Below are 20,683 nucleotides of genomic sequence, written 5' to 3' on the forward strand. Positions count from 1 at the left end.
TAAGATAATACAGCAAGTCAATCATATAAGATGCAAGCGGCTGCATTTTTAATGTGAAACTTTATGCCAGGAGATGTTTACCTGGATGGCATCTAAGATTACAAAAGCTGACGTATCATTTGTTCATCAGACTTCTGCTTCACATTAGGCTGGGAAGAAGACAATATTGTATTATTAACAAGGAAGCTGTCCCAAGGCTATCATGTCTAGAATTGTTTATGGGAATAGCACATGTATCTGGTGATCAGTGTGTCATCCCTGACTAATTTAAACAGGCCCAAATTAACAGAACAACTTTTTTGTAAGCAGTGACCCGCTTCTTAGAAAGAAGAAATGTATCTTGTGACAGTAGTCAGTACTGCTGCACGATTGCAAGTAAATGCATTTTCATAGCAACTGTGCTTGCGGAGTTATAGCCTGTGGTGAAATGGAACAGGTGTATCTCTTTGCAGCCTGAGTTGATTGAAATGTGACAGTCTTCAAATCAGTTCTTAGTTCAGAATAATCAACATGGGTGCAACTCCTACAAATGTTAATGTTTTTAGCAATACTATCTGTTAGGCACAAGTAGAGATCTAGTTGCCTGTCTTCGTACTTCCTTTTTTCGCTCTATCTTTTCATTCTGACAAGAGGTTTCTTTATTGGCATTACAACAAATGTAATGTCTTCTACAAGTAGGCAGAAAAACTTTAGTTTTTACATTTTCCCCTGTTCTGAAACTTCACTCTGCTAAAAAAGGTGACGCTGTACAGGTAGTGCATCCTTTATCTGGAATTCCAAAATCCAGAATATCTGAAATTGTCGGCATGGGTGACTGAGATAACATGTCTGCTCTCTGATGGTCAGCATACACAAACTTGTATACAACATACACAAACTCTTTTGATTATGCACAGAATTATTAAAATATTGTATAAATCACCTTTCGCCTATGTGTACAAGGTGTATATAAAACATAAATGAATGTTGTGATAAGGCCTGGGTCCCATTTCCAAGATTATGTATGTACAGTAGAGTCTCACTTATCCAAGCCTTGCTTATCCAAGCCTCTGGATTATCCAAGCCATTTTTGTAGTCAATGTTTACAATATATCGTGATATTTTGGTGCTAAATTCGTAAATACAGTAATTACAACATAACATTACTGCGTATTGAACTACTTTTTCTGTCAAATTTATTGTATAACATGATGTTTTGGTGCTTAATTTTTTTTGAAGGCTAAACAGCTTTGAGTATCATAAGTTTTGTTGTAGGGCATTTGTGCCTGCCATTTTGGCTACCCTTTTCATATGTTTTCCACATTGAGAATACCTCTTTTGGACTTCAGTGACCAGAACTATACACAGATACAAAGAAAACAGATACGGGTTGTATCATGGATTTGTGTAAGGGAATGCAGATACGAGCCTAGGGAATGCAGATATTAGCCTTCTTAGACTGTAGCAAATAGTATGATATACTAATGAAATATTATCCACCAGAGTTGCCATATCAACAAAACCAGGAGAGGCATTGCATCCTGAAACTGTATTGTACTGGCCTCATTCTATATGTGATTTCCTTCACTCTGACCAGTTATTGAGGAGGGCATGAAGCACAGTGCAGAAGGTATTATCAGAGCCGATTTAGAATAAAAGTAATTCTTCCCATACAATTTCCACACCATCCTCATCCTCTAAAAATGACTAGAATAAAGGATTGGATAACCTTTATTGTAGAATTGTGACTACAGAATGCACCTAAATCTGGGGCTGATCTGGAGCATTGGATCAGCCCTGGAAGGAGATGTTTTCATATTCTGCTTCTAAACCATGGCAGTGGTGGGAGTGGAGTCCCAACTGTCCAGCTGGGCTGAACCTGGCTCCACCCTGCTGGAATCTTTACTTTTGCTGGTGTTTGTTGCCTTGGTCTCGGGACAGCTCATGACCATCCCCAGGCACCTTTGTTGAATGCAGCAAAGGTGTCCATGTGACCTGAGGAAAGAGGGAGGAGATAATATGTGGGCACCTCTGTTGAAATCAGGAAATGTGCCTGATGATTGCAGAAGTTCTCTGGAATTATGTGGTTCATGCTAAATCAACAATCAATAGTCCAGGTAAGTGTCATCACCTTTTGACTGCATCATGGAGCACAAGGAAAAAGGGATGGTGGCACTGGTTTATGTCAACAGCTGGACTGCTTTGAATTCGAACTGGCCTAACTAGTCATCACTCCAATCCCAAAGTGCAAGGCTTATCTGCAGTTAACCTAAGTTCTAGAGAATTCCCCAACATCTGCTAACATGGAGTAAAATCAGGTTAACTAGTTTTACCCTACATTAGGGACTGGAGATCCTCAAATGTTGTGTGATGTCCAGGACCAACTTTTAACCCAATTTGGGCTATATAGCCCATGTACTCATTCCCTGGGATTCATAAGCTAGAGAAGTATGTATATTTATATCATAGGAACTTTAAACTTCCCTCACAATTAAAATCAAAATAACTAAAAAAGCGTTTTAGGTGGTGATTCAAGTTGCATCCTTCCTATTTTGGCTCAATCATATGTTGTTATTATTATATATTTGTGATTGATCAATTGTTAACTTTGAGATTTTAATTCTTCCTAGGAATTTTTCTGCTATCCATGTTTGTTTACTTTCTTAGTTACTTTGTTTTGGTTTCTTGCATGCATCAGGATATTGCTTTCCGCTTATCAAGAGTCATGTGCCATTTGATGTAGTAAAATAAATTGTTCTATTTATAATGAGAGTAATCTTTAGTCATCAGAATGCTACTTATAGCAACAGCTATTTTATGATGGTTAGATTCTTTTTAAAAATGTCAGTTTCAAGAACATTTTGATTTACTTTTTGAATCAAAGACCTGCTGTGTCAGCACAATTTCCCTACATAGGAAATTTGTATGCCAGTAAGGCAATGGTATTGTAGTAGTTTTTGAGGTAGATATGTACATGCATTACAAATAATAAAGACTGAGGTGCCAGATATATTGCAACAATATTGTTTCATTGCCTTTGTCTGGCCCAATTTTACTACCAATACCAAATTGCTGATAGAAATGAATCTAATTATTCATTGAAAAACTGAGGTTATGCCCTTTAATAAATGTTATGTTTGACTCTTTGCACTCATAGTTCACCTTCTTTTTAATTATCTTGTCTGTACAAGCTCAGAAATGTTCATCCTTCATCGTTTTAATTGCACATGTGCTTGTATTATTAGAAAATTCAACCCCGCCCCCTTCCTCAGCTACTAAATTCTTTTCCATTATGCAGACAGTTTCATTATGCTGGGTAAGATACAACCTTAGAAGAATTCACTTTTTAACTAATGTGATGACTAGATAAAATTGGGAAATACATTAGATCGCATTCATTCTTTCCCCTTTTCTTAAACTCCCCAGTACACATGTTGCAAAGATGAACTATCTGTTTTTATCTAGACACTGGGGTTTAGCTTGTTGTAGAAAAGGTAATGATTTCTAGCCTTTCTTTATATCCTTCTTTCAGATAATCTCAGAAACTTAAGATCCAGAAAATAGTCAGGGATCATGATCTCACAAGTTAAAGTGTTGATAGTGGTTGTCCTGAAGGCAGATTAAGGGCCCATCCAGACAGGTCTTAAAAGCGAGATCTGTTGCAGTTTTACTGGAGGCGTCCAAATGACGCCTCCGGTAAAACAGAATTAATTTGGAACAAAGCAGGGTTTCCTCCCTTTACCCCAAAAAAGTTTTTAAAAATTTACCTGGCTGTCATTATCTTCCGCCTCGCACTCTCCTGGCATGAGAAAATAAAGAATCCCTTGCCCCCTCCCCCGTCTCCTGGTTCGCCATTTCCTCATGCCAGGAGAGTGTGAGGAGGAAGACAATGGTGGCCAAGTTTTGTTACTTTTTGAGGTTGTTATGGGGGGCTTTGGGGTGGCTGCATACCCCCCCCCCCCGAAAGCTGAGTTTTTGGGGAGAGGAGGTAAACTAAAATCCATGCCAAATCAGGTTTTAAAAACCCATTTTGGCACAGATTTGAGGACAGCCTGGAAGCGCCCTAAGGACTTTTATTTATATTTCATGTTAAAGGAAAGCTCATTAGTGTTCCAATAAATTCTGACAAATGTAATGCAAAGCTGATGAAATCAAACCATTTAACAACACAGAGACATTTTTGAACTGTGACATATTAGATTGTATTCAGCCTCATTAAATGTATTTTCATATCCTTATTTTCATATGCTTAAGCAACCATCACATAAACAGTGACTTGTTTTCATCATTTCTGGTTAGTCTCTGATTATTTTTTCTCCTTCCCCTTATATTAACCTTTGTTTTATAGTGGGCAGGTTTGGATGTCAGAACAAGCCATGGTTCAAATACACCAGAATTCGTGAAGTCCTAGGTTCAGATTGTGATTTGTAGCTTGTTAACAAATAGTGACTTGCTGCAGAAAAAGTGTATTCAATAGAATGAGAACGATTTCAAACAAATAACATCATGGTTTGTTATTCCACAGTAAAAGCCCCCATGATGTTATCCATGCAGCAAATTGTATGTTAATGTGTGGCAGCCAGACAGAAAATTCTGAAATAAGGGATGTAAATTTTCATAAAGTTTGTGTTCATATTAATAATATTACTATATGTCTTCCAAAATAAGAAAATCACCCAAAACTATGAAGTTTTGGGGAATTATTCATACAGTAGAGTCTCACTTATCCAAGCTAAACGGGCTGGCAGAAGCTTGGATAAGCGAATATTTTGGATAATAAGGAGGGATTAAGGAAACACCTATTAAACATCAAATTAGGTTATGATTTTACAAATTAAGCACCAAAACATCATGTTTTACAACAAATTTGACAGAAAAAGTAGTTCAATTTGCAGAAATGTTATGTTGCAATTACTGTATTTATGAATTTAGCACCAAAATATCATGATATATTGTAAACATTGACTACAAAAAGGGCTTGGATAATCCAGAAACTTGGATAAGCGAGGCTTGGATAAGTGAGACTCTACTGTAGTTTAGGATTTCTTCTGTAAAAAAACAACTGGCATTGTCTGTGCAGAAAACATTATTTTCTTTGCAGAAATGTTATTGTATATGCAGAAAATGTTTTCTGCATGGGAAATGTATTCTACACAGGAAATGTTTTTCCCCCTGCATGCACAAAAGTCCAGTTTTTGTGCACAATAAATTTAGAACTGTGAAAATTCTTATCTTTCCCAGATTCTCCTCCTCAGGGTTTCCTGATAAAAACCATATATGCCACTTCTATGTGGATTTCAGTAGGGATGGAAAGAATATGCAAAAACATTTGACTAATAGAAACCAACTTCATTTCTAGCAGTGGAGGATATATGCACACAGGGCTGTGCCCATAGGGCCAATCAACAATGATACATCAGATGAGTCTGATGGCAACAAGTGTTCTATATATTATTGTCACTTTAGAACCAGGGATTCATTCAGATTATAAAATTATAGTCTTCTCCACTTTTTAAACTGACATGGTTCCATCCTATTCAGTGCAGGGATTTGCAGTTTAAGGAAAGGTCTCCGCCAAAGTACTCCAGTACCACATCAAACTACACATCCCAGGATTCCATAGGATAGAGCCATAGAAGTGAAACTGGAATAATAGTACAGTAGAGACTCACTTATCCAAGCCTCGCTCATCCAAGCTTCTGGATTATCCAAGTCATTTTTGTAGTCAATGTTTTCAATATATCATGATATTTTGGTGCTAAATTCGTAAATACAGTAATTACAACATAACATTACTGCATATTGAACTACTTTTTCTGTCAAATATGTTGTATAACATGATGTTTTGGCGATTAATTTGTAAAATCATAATGTAATTTGATGTTTAATAGGCTTTTCCTTAATCCCTCCTTATTATCCAAGCTTCTGATGGCCCGTTTAGCTTGGATAACTGAGACTCTACTGTACTATCATTGTATTGTGTAAATGGACTCTATTTCTCAGAGTACCTCTTAGAAGGAGAAAACTAATCATATGGTTCAAATCCATGTGAAAGCACTGTGTCATTTCAGCCTGATCATTACTCTGAATTTATCATATGTACATCTTGGTCAATAACTGAGAATATATCAGCCATCTTGCCTCAACTGGTATTTTCTGACCTAAAGATAATGTTATAGTAAATGACACATATGTCTAACAGTTGCAAATGATACTTTAGAAGGGAATCAATCATGAAAAACATGCAAAACACATGATAGAGGGCATATAGCTGCCCCCTGGAGAATCTGTCCTCTTGCTTAGTGAAAAATGGGAGTTTAAAACAAAATCCTATGCAGAATGAGGAATAAGAAGGGAGAGGGGAAAGAAACAAGAATGGATACCTATTTTTTTTCTGTATTTTGATCTAGACTGAATAACATAGAAGGTCATTGTGTAGTTGTGGTCTTTCTCTTACTGCGCTTAGCACCACTTTTTGCCAATTTTCAAATTTTGATAGAGATGGAGAGTTGTACCTAGCAGTGTTACTGTCAGTTGTAGCAGTGTTGAAAAGGGTACTTGTCTGAATGAGTTATGAGATAACAACATACCACTAAGAATCATTGTCTTCCCCCCCCCCCAACCAATAAATTCCTCAATGCTGTTTTGTAATTCTTTCCCATCTGCTCAGCAGCTTTCTTTGGTCAAGCACTGCTCCCGCTTTCAATTCTGTTGATGGCTTTTTCACCCAGATAGTTTGGAGCAAAGCAAATAGCAGGTGTTCATGATGTGCATTAGCAATTGGACACATCTGTATTTGGATGGCCAGGAGAGTCCTAGACAGGAAACGGAGAGGCAAATGAGGGGGAAAAATCCCATGCTTTTGATGGGGATAGCATAAAGTCATGTTAAAAGCAAAGCATTCTTAGAGAAATCTGTCATGCATTTTACCTAAAAGAGGAACATTTGCATTTTGAACAAAGTTTTTTTTGTAAATGTAATTTTTTAATTATTTTTCATCTTATTTGTTATTTCTTTATTTGGTGTATGTCTATTCCACTCTTAAGATACAAAAACTCATTTGGTATATTTCTGTCCCACCTTAAGATTCAAAAATTCTCAGAGTGACTTACAAATTGCTAATTTAACCATTCCCTGCCCTCAGGATTACAATCTAAACAAGAGAGGAGACACAGGGGAAAAGGAAAGAGAGGTTAGAGGCTGGGGATTAAGTCCAACAGTTGCTGACTTGCAACCACATCAGACGGGGGAAGAATCAACAACATGCTCCACTTCATCATCCCTTTGAGCCTGAAGCCCGCCGGTTCCCATTACATGACATACTACTAGTTCCGTCAGGGCTCCATGCTGAAAGTGGTGGCAAAGTGGAGCATGCCACCATGGCAGCAACACATGAGGCTTCCCCGTGTTGCCTTGGAGCAATGGGAGGACGCCAGACAGTCAACACTTGCCCCTGTGGGATCGCTGCAGGTAAGCTGGGCAACATGGGGTGTGGAGTGACAGGCTCCCCATGTCCCCTGACAGTGGTCGCCGGATTCACCACAATGCATGGCAATTCTGGCAGCCAATGTGAAGAGGTCGCTTGTGTATGTAAAACCTGGTGTCTGTAAAACAATGCTGAAAAAAATAGCAATTGAACTATTGCATTTGGAAGTCTTCATAATGAAATAGAATATCACAGACAAACAGAATTCCCTGAAGCATATTTGAAGAGTTCAGCAGGACAGGGACCAAGAAAAAAGTAAATCAAAGAAAGAAATTATTGTCAGCTGTAGTCTTGGAAGATTGTTAGAAGACTTTACTCAGTTTACTTGCCAACAAAAGAAAAGCATCAAGTAGCTGTGTTGGCTGATGGGTCGATGTGTTTCAGATTGACCCGGAAAAGGAAAAAAAATTGAGAGACAGAAGTTTTGGATCATAATGAAGGGCAACAGTTTGAGGGAGGGAAGAATCTAATCGTGCGGGGCAGGCTGCCATAAGATCATTTTAAAAAAGATGGAGGATAAGGGAACATTTTGGAAAGAAACCATGTAGACCATACTGTCTAGGAATGTGATAGCAAAGGGCTGTTTTTAAAGGATAGAGTACAGTGTATGAGTTCTAATCTGTATGACAGTGTAAAGAGAATACCCTGGCTTTTAAGTATATGAAAAGATATACAAAGACAGAGGTACTCTTGGTCAGTCAGAAGGCAGATGAGAGAACAGGAATTCAGCCTGTGCTGGATGGGGTTACACTCCCCTGAAAACACAGGCTCGCAGTTTGAGGGTCCTCCTGGACTTGGCATTGAACCTGGAGGCCGAGGTTTTGCCGGTGGCCAGGAGGGTCTTTTCACAATTAAAACTTCTGTGCCAACTGCACCCATTTCTTGAGAAGCCATATTTGGCCATGGTGGTATATGCCTTAGTTACAATTCATCTGGATTACTGTAATGCACTATATGTGGGGCTGCATCTGAATGCTCGGAAACCTCAGCTGGCCCAAAGAACTGCCACCAGGTTGCTCACTGGGGCTGGCTGCAGGGAGCGGACAACCCCCTGTTGCAGTTGCCCCATTGACTGCCAATCTGTTTCTGGGCACAATTCAAAGTGCTGGTTATGACCTTTAAAGCCCTAGATGGTTCAGGTTCAGTCTGTTTGGCTGACCACGACTCATTGTACAAACCTTCCTAGGCCCTGGGATCTTCAGGAGAGGCCTTTCTCTTGGTCCCACCTCCATCTCAAGCACAATTGGTGGGGACATGGAGCAGGCCTTCTTTCTCGGTGGTTGCCCCTCAATTCTGGAACACGCTGCCCAGGGAAGCAAGAATGCCCCCCTCCCTGCTATCCTTCTGGTGGCAGACTAAAACCTTTTTATTTAGACAGGCTTTTAAAGATGAAGGTTCTTAAGATCAATTCAAGGGGTTCTGTGGTTTTTAACTTTGAATTTGTTTTAATGATTTTTAACTGGGAATTTTTTTGATACTGTTTATATTTAATCCTGTTTTAATGTTTGTATATTTGTATATTTTAAATAGTTACGCTGATTTTTTATGTTAAGCCGCTTTGAGTCCCCTTCAGGGGAGATAAAGTAGAGTATAAATAAATATAATAAATAAATACATTCATAAAATGCATCCTGACCACTCTCCTCCTGTCTACTGTGTGTGATAAGAATCAGAATGTCAAAATTAGCATAGCCAGTTCATGTCTATCAGAGGATTACGGGAGTTCTATCTCAGAAAAGCTGCACATACTGCATACAGTATAGAGGATACAAAAATCATCACTCAAGATACGTCTAGACTAGATGAATATAACCTAATACATGAAGGAAGCTTCTGTATGCTTTGAAAGAGTGGAATGAAGTTTTATTTTATGATCACTTATACCACAAAGGAGTTACTCTTACAATATACTGTACAGTACGACCCCATATCCATTGGGGATACATTACCAGACTTAGCAAAGCTTGCAGATAATAGCAAATTCTATTGAACCAATTATTTCCTGCAGAAAGCATGCCATAAAGTTGTGCTGGAGGATCTAGGAAATGTCTAGAAACAGCATATTTTGTCAGATACCAGTAAATGACACTGAAGATACAGTTCCTACAGATATGAGGGTTGTACTATAATTATAATAGGAAATGATATTATAAAACGAAGTATACAAGTCATGTTCCAAAGACTACTGATACAGATTGAAGACAACATTGTTGTTTACAAGTACAGTAGAGTCTCACTTATCCAACGTTCTTGATTATCCAACACATTTTTGTAGTCAATGTTTTCAATATATTGTGATATTTTGGTGCTAAATTCGTAAATACAGTAATTACTACATAGCATTACAGCATATTGAACTACCTTTTCTGTCAAATTTGTTGTATAACATGATGTTTTGGTGCTTAATTTGTAAAATCATAACCTATTTTGATGTTTAATAGGCTTTTTCTTAATCTCTCCTTATTATCCAACATATTCGCTTATCCAACATTCTGCCGGCCCGTTTATGTTGGATAAGTGAGACTCTACTGTAACATCCAATTTATTTGGGGGTGGGATTATTTCAGAGGGCGTTTGCCATTGCCTTCCTCCGTTGCTAATTTGGTGTGACTTCCCCAAGGCATTAGGTTTCCATGGCTGAGCAGATTTGTGAAACCTTTATTATAAATAGTCTAATGATCAATCCAGTGTGGTTTTATGATAGTTATGTAACCAAAATGGTACCACAAATAAATAAGAGAACCCAGAAAAATGAAAATTATATTGAGGGAAGAAACCCCTAAGAGGCCTCCAACATAGTTTGAGGACAAAGTATGCTGAGAGATTGCTATACTAATCAGTTTGCCAGATTTCATCCAGATTCTAACATGGTATTCTGTATGCCTGCTTGGATTTTTTAGCTAATCCAGATTCTAATTTTTCATGGTTTTAAAAAATAACAGTTAATTTCTAGGTTTCCTATAATGATGACTACCACTTAAAAGATATAGCAGTTTTGTTTTCTGAGGAACAAGATTGCCTTTCAGTGTTTACTCAAAGTCATAGATTGTGCTACATTCCATAAATGTTGAAGTTGTAGAAATGAATCTCTTCCAGTTCCCTGAGCAAATGTTGCAGTTTTGGGGGAAAGTCTAGTCTGTTTGCAAAGATGTAACATCTGTTTTTGTAGAACTCCCTGCAAACAGAATTTAGACAGCCAAGCCATGAAAATGAATACGGCAGAAAATTCAACAGGACAAAGTACCTGTAGAAAGCAGGCCAAAATGCCATTATGAAATTATAACTGTTTAAAGTATCATGGACTCTGTGGTTTTGGCTGCAGTATTAGTATTGTTAATGACAATATTATTCAGAAAGTTTTTAGAAAAAGTAAGTTTAAGTTTAAATAAGCTATATAGATGGAAGCTTATTGAGGTAGCAGATGAATGCTTTGAACACAGCTTCAAATAAAGAAAAAGAAAAAGCCATTTTGAAAGAATAAACTGTTCATTTACTTGTCATGGGTATATCTGTTAAAGCCCTTTGAACTGTTTGCTCAGATAAATAACCTACTTCTTAAAATGGGCCAAAACCTTTTATTAATGTCCATGTGAGATTTTAATATTTGTGTTTATAATGAATCCATCTTATTCCCTATTGCAATGTACCAGTTGGCAAGGACACAAAACATCAGATAAAGGGTGTGAGGTATAGCTTTAGTTCAAAGAGAAGTGGAAGTTTTTAAAAATGAGAAGTTGAAGTAAATATGTAAGATTAATTAATTAATTAAGAGGAGAAAGTGTCACTGTCACACTTAATTGCTTTTTTTAAAATTGAAAACTCAATTTTTTCTTGCACAAAAGAATATCTTTCATATTTTTCAGAGAGATGCAACAAAGGTCCTGAGAGGTACAACAAAGGTCCTTAACACTAAAGGGTTTGGGAGAGATTTTCTTTGTGGGGTTTTCTTCTTAAGCTTTTGTGGGAAACGTTGGCTATGCTTTTGTGGAGAGTATAGATGTGCAATTTTTTCTTTTGCCTCATAATTCGGATCAAATTTGTTCAATGTTGTACTTATGAGGCAATATCTGATATGTGGGCATGGGCCGTGCCAAAAATTTAAGAATCAAAACTTACCCCATACATTTTCATTTTAGTTTTGTAAATCTCAGAAAGCTCCCAAAGTCAGTTTTCTTTTCACCACAACGAAGCAAAGCAAAGCCAAGCCAAAAAGCATGCCTAGTGCCTTGCCTTTTCTCTAAATTAATGGGATGTCGGCATTAGGAGTGGGGAAAAGAGGGAGCAGTGTTAGCTGGGAACAGCACAGAATTCTGGGGAATGTAGTTTGGGAAGGGAGGAACTCTATACCAGAGGATTCCAAAGGCCCTGCCCTAAACTACATTTCTCAGAAAGCACAATCAGGGTAGTGGAGAGAGAGATTTGTCCCTCCCTAATAGAAGCCAGCAAGAGTTCCAATGAATGGGTGAATCTACAAAGAAGAGGACTGACAAATACTTCTAGTAAGTAAATCTCGGTGCAGGGCTGGGAAGAAATCTCTAAATGATGACCCCCATACTATAGGGAAAGCATATTAATTAGTTTAGAGGCTGGATGGCCATCTGTCAATAGAATTTTGATGGTGCTCTTCTGCCTGGGAGAAGGGGGTTGGACTAGATGGCCCTTGCTGTACACTGTACCAGCGCAAGTTCCAAGGTTATCAAATATAAACACTTATATTGTTTAGTGCTTATGTGGCTATGTGACTATCTTGGGGAACACAACACAGATTCTTCCAGTGGACTCTCTGCTGAGAGATTGATTGCCTGCAATTCCCAGGACCCAGGACTCATTAAGGACTTTGTTTACCCACTTGGTTGACTTTCCAGTTTCCTGAGCATCACTCTTTGTGTAGAGATTATTTCAAGCTTCCAAAGTCCATGAGTCCTAAATGCCCATTCTTTCCAGTCTGGACAATGGAGCCCACACCCCGCAGAGGCAGGCACAACAACAGACCTTTAATTTTGAACCACACCAATCCCAGCTATTTTCACTTTCTCTCCACCTCTGTCTGTGATGTCAGGAAGAATTCTCAGCCAATGAAAAGGTGGATCCTAGGAGGCACCATTCCTATCCAATCAGGGGAAGGGGAGGGTCTTCTGAATAGCTGCCAAAGGGGATAAAATGCACTGTATTATACGTTATGTTCTTTTGGTGATTACAGTGTTCTGCCATCCATCTGGCCAGGTGAATAAAACCTCTGCTTCTGTCTTCAAACTCAGTCATATTTTACTGGCTTTCAAAGTAGCACAGCATGCTGGGTGATGAATCTACACCAACTCCTGGTGGCAGATAGCAGATTTCAGTGACAACTGCGACAGTCACTTCTCTTTGCGACTGAAGGTCAGCCTATGTTCTGTGATGGTCCAAAGACCTGAGCTTGGCTTTTCTTATTCCAAGTCTAGCACTCTAATTGTTTCATGATGTTGGCTCAATGCTTATGATATAAATAGTATAAATGGTATACAGAGTGGTAGAGAAGGACTGCAGAAATTAATGTATGTAATTTGCATGATATGAAATAATGCATAATGGCATAATTTGTATGTTATGTATAATACGTTAATTAGATTTCCTAGATTTGAAAAATTGGAATATGGCAATCATAACAATAACCACAGAATGTTGAGTGGTATTTTTGGAGGTAGGATGGAAAGTGGGGAAGGATAGAGAGCAGTCAAATAGATTATCATAAAAAGTTCCATTCTTATCACCATCATATATTATTATTAATTTATTATTAATTATTTATTATTATTATTATTATTATTATTATTATTATTATTATTATTATTATTATTACGATGTTTCTTTGTACCCCATATTTTCCTTCTACAAGGGGACTCAAAGTGGCTATTTATTTTTATTTATTCCTGCACCTTTTAAAATACCCTCTCCTTAAAAGAAAGTGTGCAATAAGAGCAGCAGGGCAATAAAAGTACAGTTCAAATAAACTAAATGAAAAAGCTCTGTTTGATCCCAGTACTAGGATTCTGTTGAATGTATAGGATAAAATGCTCACATGTGTCTTTCCTAGGAATTAAGCTGTATGAAATTGAAGCCATCTCCTCTTTCTCTGACATTTTCTAATACACTAGCATAACTTTAGGAAACTGCACTTATCATTTTATGACTTGCCCTGTGACAATGCATTTTACTTAAAAAATATGGGCCACAGGGCAATTATACTAATTGGCCTAAATTTTAGATGTGCTGATTTGTATATATGCAAATGTAGAATCAGAGACACACCAAATAACAGTGAAATAAAGCATATATTGGATGCTTTTCTTATAGCATTAGCATACCCAGCTTTCCCCCTTTCTTCCATTTTTACAAGTCAATCTTAGACATTAAGTCAAAATTAAGTCTAATGTTCAGGAATTCTGAGAAATCCAAAACATCTCAAGTACCAAAGCTTCTGAATTCCTTTAAAAAAAAAAAGATCAAGTACTCATCATTGCTGTCACAAGTGAAGTACAACCAGAACCAGTATATGCTACATTCCTCTATGCACCATTCTCTCTTTTGCAACTATTGTGTAAAAAATGATTTTGCTCTTTTTTTGCACCTCTGTCTTTCATCCAAAATGTGATTTGTGCCAGGATAACAGTAGGATTTAACTTAAGATCTGATAGTAGGCTAAATTAGGAAGAGCATATGTTAAATGCACATCCTTCAGGCTTGATGCTATATCCATGCCAAAAGGAAAAATGCACACATGATGAAAAATATGTGGTAAAAAAATTGCATTAAAATTGGGCTTAGTTAGTTATAGACCTCTATTCCAGTAACTAAACATTTATACAGATATTTTCCTCTCCTGCATTAATTCCTTTTAAAAGTAAATTTTGTTATTCTATTGCTAGATACCTATGGCTGACAAAATGACGGTAGCTTTTTTCTGCCATGTTTTTTCAAAAGGGTTTGAGGAGAGGGAAAGGAAGAAAGCATATCCTTCTGCCTAAAGTGATCTTTTGTCTATAAATTCTCTTCCATCTTCTCCGAATAACAGAAGAACTTGCCCTGGATAAAATAAATAAACCAAAGGAAGAGCAATATGTAGGAAGAAGGAAAGGAAAATAAAAATGGTAATTGGAAGAAGAGGGAGAGAGATTTTCCCAAGCGATGTGACTCCCTGTAGGAGGTGAACTGTAGAGAAAATCTTTGGGAGTGAAAGATAGGGAAGGATTAATTTACTTCATTAGGTGAAGTAGTTGAGTTTTTCTTGCTTTACTTAAAAACTATAAAACTTACTTAAATGCTCCACAGATAATAGGGCTCTTTTCAGACAGGATCCTCATCATTTTCTGGAACATACTGCCACACATTATCACACAATCTTAAATCCCCACTGACTGTATGCTGCCTGCAGCCATGTGATGATTCTAAAAATGAAGGGAGTAAGTTCACCCAAGCTAGTGAATTTACATAGAAAGTAAAAGTTGTAGCTGTAGTCCAAAGTAGTAAAGATCAGACTCTAAAATATCGATGTTTTCTGCCCTTGCTCTGTACAATTCTTGCAAACAAGTTTGCAGGAATGTGCTTTAGCAGAGAATAGCCTGAAGTAAAAAGATATAATTACATGTAATACTAAAAAGTGTTTGTATTAAACGTTTGGGGGTGAAGGGGAATAAACAGAAAAGAAATTAAATTTTTCCCAGTTGGTTTGTGTCAGCAAGAACAACACAGGTTACATATTATACTTTTGTTTTTCTGTTTTCTTTCTACTTTTCCCATATATATCTCATTACCTTTTCAACTTCTTTTGCTGTAATATTGGACTTTACTCCATATCAGAGCAGATGCCATTGGGTTTCATTTTCTAGTATTCATTAGGCTTGGGCGAATTAATCGGAATCGTCCTAAATCGGATGCACATTAGGGCGTCGTATTTACACCGTGATTTCAAAGCGTTGGAACCGATTTACTCAATGGGCTCATAAATATGTTCGGATATATGAGGGGGCATTTTGGATGCAACCAAACTTGATTTTCAGGGAGAGCAGCCTAGCCTGGGCTTGCCTTCCTGATCAATCATTGTGCACGTTCATCAAGGGGAGGGGTTTTGACGTCCTCCCATAAAAGCGCCTGCTGCAAGCCACGAGGCTCATTCTGCTGGGAAGGTGGAGAGGGTGGCTTGACTTTCTACTGCTGTCTATGTCTTTTGCTGCGTGACTCACTAACTGCCTGCCTGGCCTGGCCTCTGTTGTTGGAAGAGGCACTGGGCAGCTATTGAAAAAAGAATTTATTCTTAAGAAAGAAGAAAAGGCATTTTTGGAATATGGTGGGGTGGGAAAGGGGGTTGTTTTTTCTTATAAAATTCAAAAATAAAGAAGTAAAAGTAGAAATGTTTATTTTTGGAGAAGAGGGGTTGGTGGTAGGTTGAAGGTGCTTTTAATTATCTGACACATTTTATTTTAAAATCAAAATGGTAGAATAAGTGTTTTTTAAAATAAAAAGTGGGGGTTGGTGGTATAGGTGAAAGGGCTTATTTTATGTTATAACTGAATCCTTTTTTGGGGTTCAGCAAAGCCCTCTCTTGCTTTGTGTGTTTCTTTGTTTGGCCTCCTTTGGCACTGCTTGTCCCATCACTCACAGAAGCCAAATTAGCTGGTTGCTCTAAGTCTGAGGACCCCAGCCACATTACACATAGCTGAATCCTTCTTTGAGTTCAAGCCCTCAGGGTTCAAGTCACAAACTCTCCACCCCAAAAAGCCCTGTGAAACGGGAAATAATACTTTCAAGCCAGGAACAGATTTCCTTATTCTGAGGCCGATGGGCATCTGTCAGGAGTGGTTTGATGGTGTGCTATGATTTCTGTTCCTGGTTGATAACTGTCACTTCCATTAGTTCTGTCACAAAAAGATGACAAAACTTTATTACACTGCCAGAACTTTGTCTTTGCACAAGGGACATTGTGCTATGATAGCATATTATGGTTTGCTGGGTGTCCACTGTCCACCAATTTCACAGAGTATCAGCCACAAAAACAAAGTTTCCGAAGTAGAACAATGTCTTTCAATGTAAAGACAACTCAATGAAACAGGAAATAATACTTTCAAATCAGGAACAGATTTCTGCAATTATTAAAAATGGGTTTTTTTTTTATATAAGAGCTATGAAACTTCGCCAAAACTCAGAGGATAAGGGAAACTAGGAGTGGTAAATGTGTTCTATCACTGTAGCATCTTTGATCAGGATAGCTAAAAAATGAGGGTGGGAGAATCCTCTAAATTTCCCCCCAGAGCTGTTTTTTGCTATTGTGCATGCGCACCCGCCATTAACAAAGTAATTATGAATATTCCAAATGTTTGGAAAGTTTTGAATCTTTTGCTTCAAAATTCGGAAATGACTTTAGAAACAAAGCACCAGCACCCCCTACTTTCGAACTGAGTTTAGAACCATTTTTTCATGGATCGCACATGCCTAGTAGTCATCATTATTGGTTGTGTTGATTATGACTATTGGGAGTAGCAATTCAACAACATCTGTTGATAAATGCAGTACGTGCTGGTCCTTTTCAAGCTACAACTCTAAGGATTCCATAGCACTGAGCCATAGCAGTTAGTAATGTCAAGACTATTAATTCTACAGTGCAGTTGCATCCTTATTCTGCTTTTTAAAGTAATGGTTTTATAATTTAAGCTAGAAGTCTGCATTATTTTAATGAAGCATTAACCATACTCTTTACCCACTCAGCTAGTGCCCCTCTACACTTTTTTCCCATGAAGGGCAAGGACCTAAAATACATGTTGTAACTCATCTCTCCAAGAATCCATCAGCATTCACCCCCATTTTGTAATGTAAGCCAGGAGAATAAAGACAAAGATCCACCCAAAGGAAAGATGTTGTTACCATACATCAAGGGAATCACTGACCGAATAGGCAAACTGATGAAGAAATACAACCTACAAACTATCTACAGACCCACAAAGAAAATCCAACATATGCTACGGTCAGCAAAGGACAAGAGGGATCCTCTCACCTCTGCAGGAGTCTACCGTATACCATGCAGCTGTGGACAAGTCTACATAGGGACCACCAAATGCAGCGCCCAAACATGAATCAAAGAACATGAAAGGCACTGCAGACTAACTCGACCAGAGAAATCAGCCATAGCAGAGAACTTGATGAACCAACCTGGACACAATATATTATTTGAGAACATTTTATTTTATCTTTTTCTCAGATCCTGATTTTCTGCATCTAGGCATACTTTATGTTTCCCCCCATTTTGTTTGCTATACTATACTGGACTCAGTTTCTTTACCTCCTGGGTCATTATCCTACTTAACATAAGATTTCATACTTCTTACTTCACATCAAAGAGCACACAGCTACCCTTGCCCTTGAGTAAAGTTCTTGTTTTGCTATCTCCTTTCTTCAAATACCTACCTTCTCTATGCATCATTCAGTGAAGTATTTTTCAATTTCTTTATATACTTGGGTTCTGAGCTGCCTTTCTTCAATTTATTGTCCCTTTTTCTCTCAACATTTCAGTGGAAACTCTCCCTGTTTGGAACCTAGCTTCTTTTACCTGTAGGCTTAGTGTGATCTTTTAATCTCATATGAAATGAGATTTCAGAATAAATTGCCACTTCTTCCTTACAGAGGCTTTATTCATTCAATAATACCATAGCAAACTGAAATTCAGCAGGTGTTGGATTTCCCCTATGGTATTCTGTTTCCTGGCATGCTATGACAATGAAAGATGTGATATAATAAAGAAAGAAAATATTTTGAAAATATTCTGAAATTATAGTATTTCTATACAGAAGAAAGGGCTAGAATGTCACACTGGCAGAGAGAATAATAATAATAAAATCATAGGGTTGGAAGGGGCTGCAAGGTCCATTTAGTGCAATACACTACCTTGTAGGAATGTACAACTAAAGCACTCTTTGAAAGATGTCCAACTGATCTATGTTTTTTTAAAAAGAGTCTAGTATATTGTTCCTATGGATTGGGTGCAGTCTTTTCCCTTATAATTTGAATCCATTTTGTGTTCTGGTCTCTGGAGCAGCAGAAACCAAGGTTGCTCCGTCTTCTATAAATAATAATAATAATAATAATAATAATAATAATAATAATAATAATAATTTTATTTCTTACCCACCTCTCCCCACAGCTCAAGGCGGGTCACAACACAGTTAAAAACACACGAATACTATAAACATTCTACAAACAAACATGATATCCCTTCTGATATTTAAAGATAGCCATCCTGTTACCTTTTATCTCTTAGCCTATCCAGATAGGACCCATAACGCGGGAGCTCCTGTGGTGTTATCGGAAGCATCCAAATGACATCTTTTGTAAAACCGAATTAATTCGAGACAATGCAAGAAAACCCTGCTTTGTCCCAAATTAATTTTGATACTCCATTAGACCTGGTCTTCCTGAGTATGGAGTATGGCCTCCATAGGGACAGACCCCTTGGTAGTCCTGGGACTACCAAAGGGTCAGTCCACATAGTCCAATTCACTTCTTCGGGTCCACTGGGCCTGAAGAAACAAAGAAGGAACCGAACCCCTCCCCAAATCCCCCCTAAAATCCCCCCTACATTGTTACATTCCAAAAACCATGCCAAAAGGCATAATGCTGGCTGGGTAAGTTATTTTCTATTTTAAGGATTTTGGGGAGGAGTTGTGTGTCTAGATGCTCCCCGGGGAAAGTGCACAATTTAGGGAGAAGTGTCTGGACGTAAACGTGCACCTAAGTGGGTTTTGTAAATCCTCTTTGGCACGTGTTTAAGTGCTATCTGTAAGTGGCCTTTGTCTTCTCAAGTTAAACACATTCAGCTCACAAGGTTGTTCTTCATGAGACTTGGTTTCAAGATCTTTGATCATCGGTTTCCCTTATCCTTTTTGAAGTATGGTGCCCAGAAATGGGCACAGCATTCCAGATGAGTCCAATAGAGTGGGCTATTTCTTCCTTTTCTTGGATATCTGTTTCCCCTGCTCCAATCTATAATTTTAATTGGGTTTCATTGGTTACTGCATCATTCTGTTGACTCATGTTTAGCTTGTGGTCTACCATGACCTCTATATCCTTCATGTGTACTGCTTTCAAAGCAGGTGTCACCCATGCTATTTTTGTGCAGCTTATTTTTCTTGCCTAGATGTAGAAATTTATTTTTGTCCCTGTTGAAATGTATGTTGTTAGTTTTGACCCAACACTCCAATCGGTCAAGATCATTTTGAATTCTGATCTTGTCCTCTGGGGTAATTTAACCCTCTCTTTCTCACCCAGTAAAGATTTGATCACTATACCATTTGTTTAATCTTCTAAGTCATTATAAGTATGTTGAACACTGGGGTCAGGATAGAACCCTGAGGCGCACTACTAGATTTTAGTAAGAAAAATCTAAAAACCTTCTGAATTTTGTACTCTAATGCCTAACATCCCCATATACTAAGGGTCCATCTACATTATAGAATTAATGCAGTTTGAGACCATTTTAACTGCCATGGTTCAGTCCTTCTTGTGTCATCATGGAAGTTGTAGGTTTACAAGGTCTTCAGCCTTCTCTGCCAAAGAGTACTGGTGCTTCACCAAACTAAATCTTAACATTAGCATTGAGCAATGGCTGTTAAAGTGGCATCAAACTGTATTCATTGTACAGTGTAGCTGCACCCCATGTCTACGAAAGCTCATGCTACCATCTCTGTTCTCACATTTAGTCTCTAAGGTGCTTTCAGACCTGCTAGCTCACAAATAACATCATTAACAAAATAATAATCTAGCAGGTATGTGACCTGCTTTACAGAAACCCAGTTATACCATCCAAGTTTACCACTAGTTTTGAAGGTGTAGTAATGGCACTTTTGTTCAAGTTACAAAGTCTTTCTTTTTAAAAGAAACATACAAAATTAAAGTCTTTTCCTGTTTTGTTGTTACTGGGGATTATCTTTGTATGCCTTTTATATTTGAGGCTGCTTGTAAAGTATTTGAGAAGGTGAGAGTTGCTTTAGTCCATATTTTGGTAGCAGTAACCTCAATAGCAAAAGTTCAATCAAGAAAGTCAAGAGTTCAGAAGAAAATGAGGTCGAAGTGGAGTTCAGGTCAAGGAAATCAAATAATCAACATCTCATTCCATGGCCTGTAGAGAAAAGTGAGCATGGTTTCTCCTCCGTCTCACCATACAACAATAGAGTTTTAATTGGACGTCAAAATGGT

General features: G+C 37.9%; 1 protein-coding gene across 2 annotated transcripts in view; it reads left to right on the forward strand.

Annotated features, from left to right (window-relative positions):
• pcsk5 (proprotein convertase subtilisin/kexin type 5) overlaps positions 1-20,683 on the forward strand; it is a 352,794-nt gene that overhangs the window by 38,646 nt on the left and 293,465 nt on the right. The gene's annotated exons all lie outside the window — the stretch shown is intronic.

Source organism: Anolis carolinensis, chromosome 2 (assembly GCF_035594765.1).
Source record: "Anolis carolinensis isolate JA03-04 chromosome 2, rAnoCar3.1.pri, whole genome shotgun sequence".
NCBI lineage: Eukaryota > Metazoa > Chordata > Lepidosauria > Squamata > Dactyloidae > Anolis > Anolis carolinensis.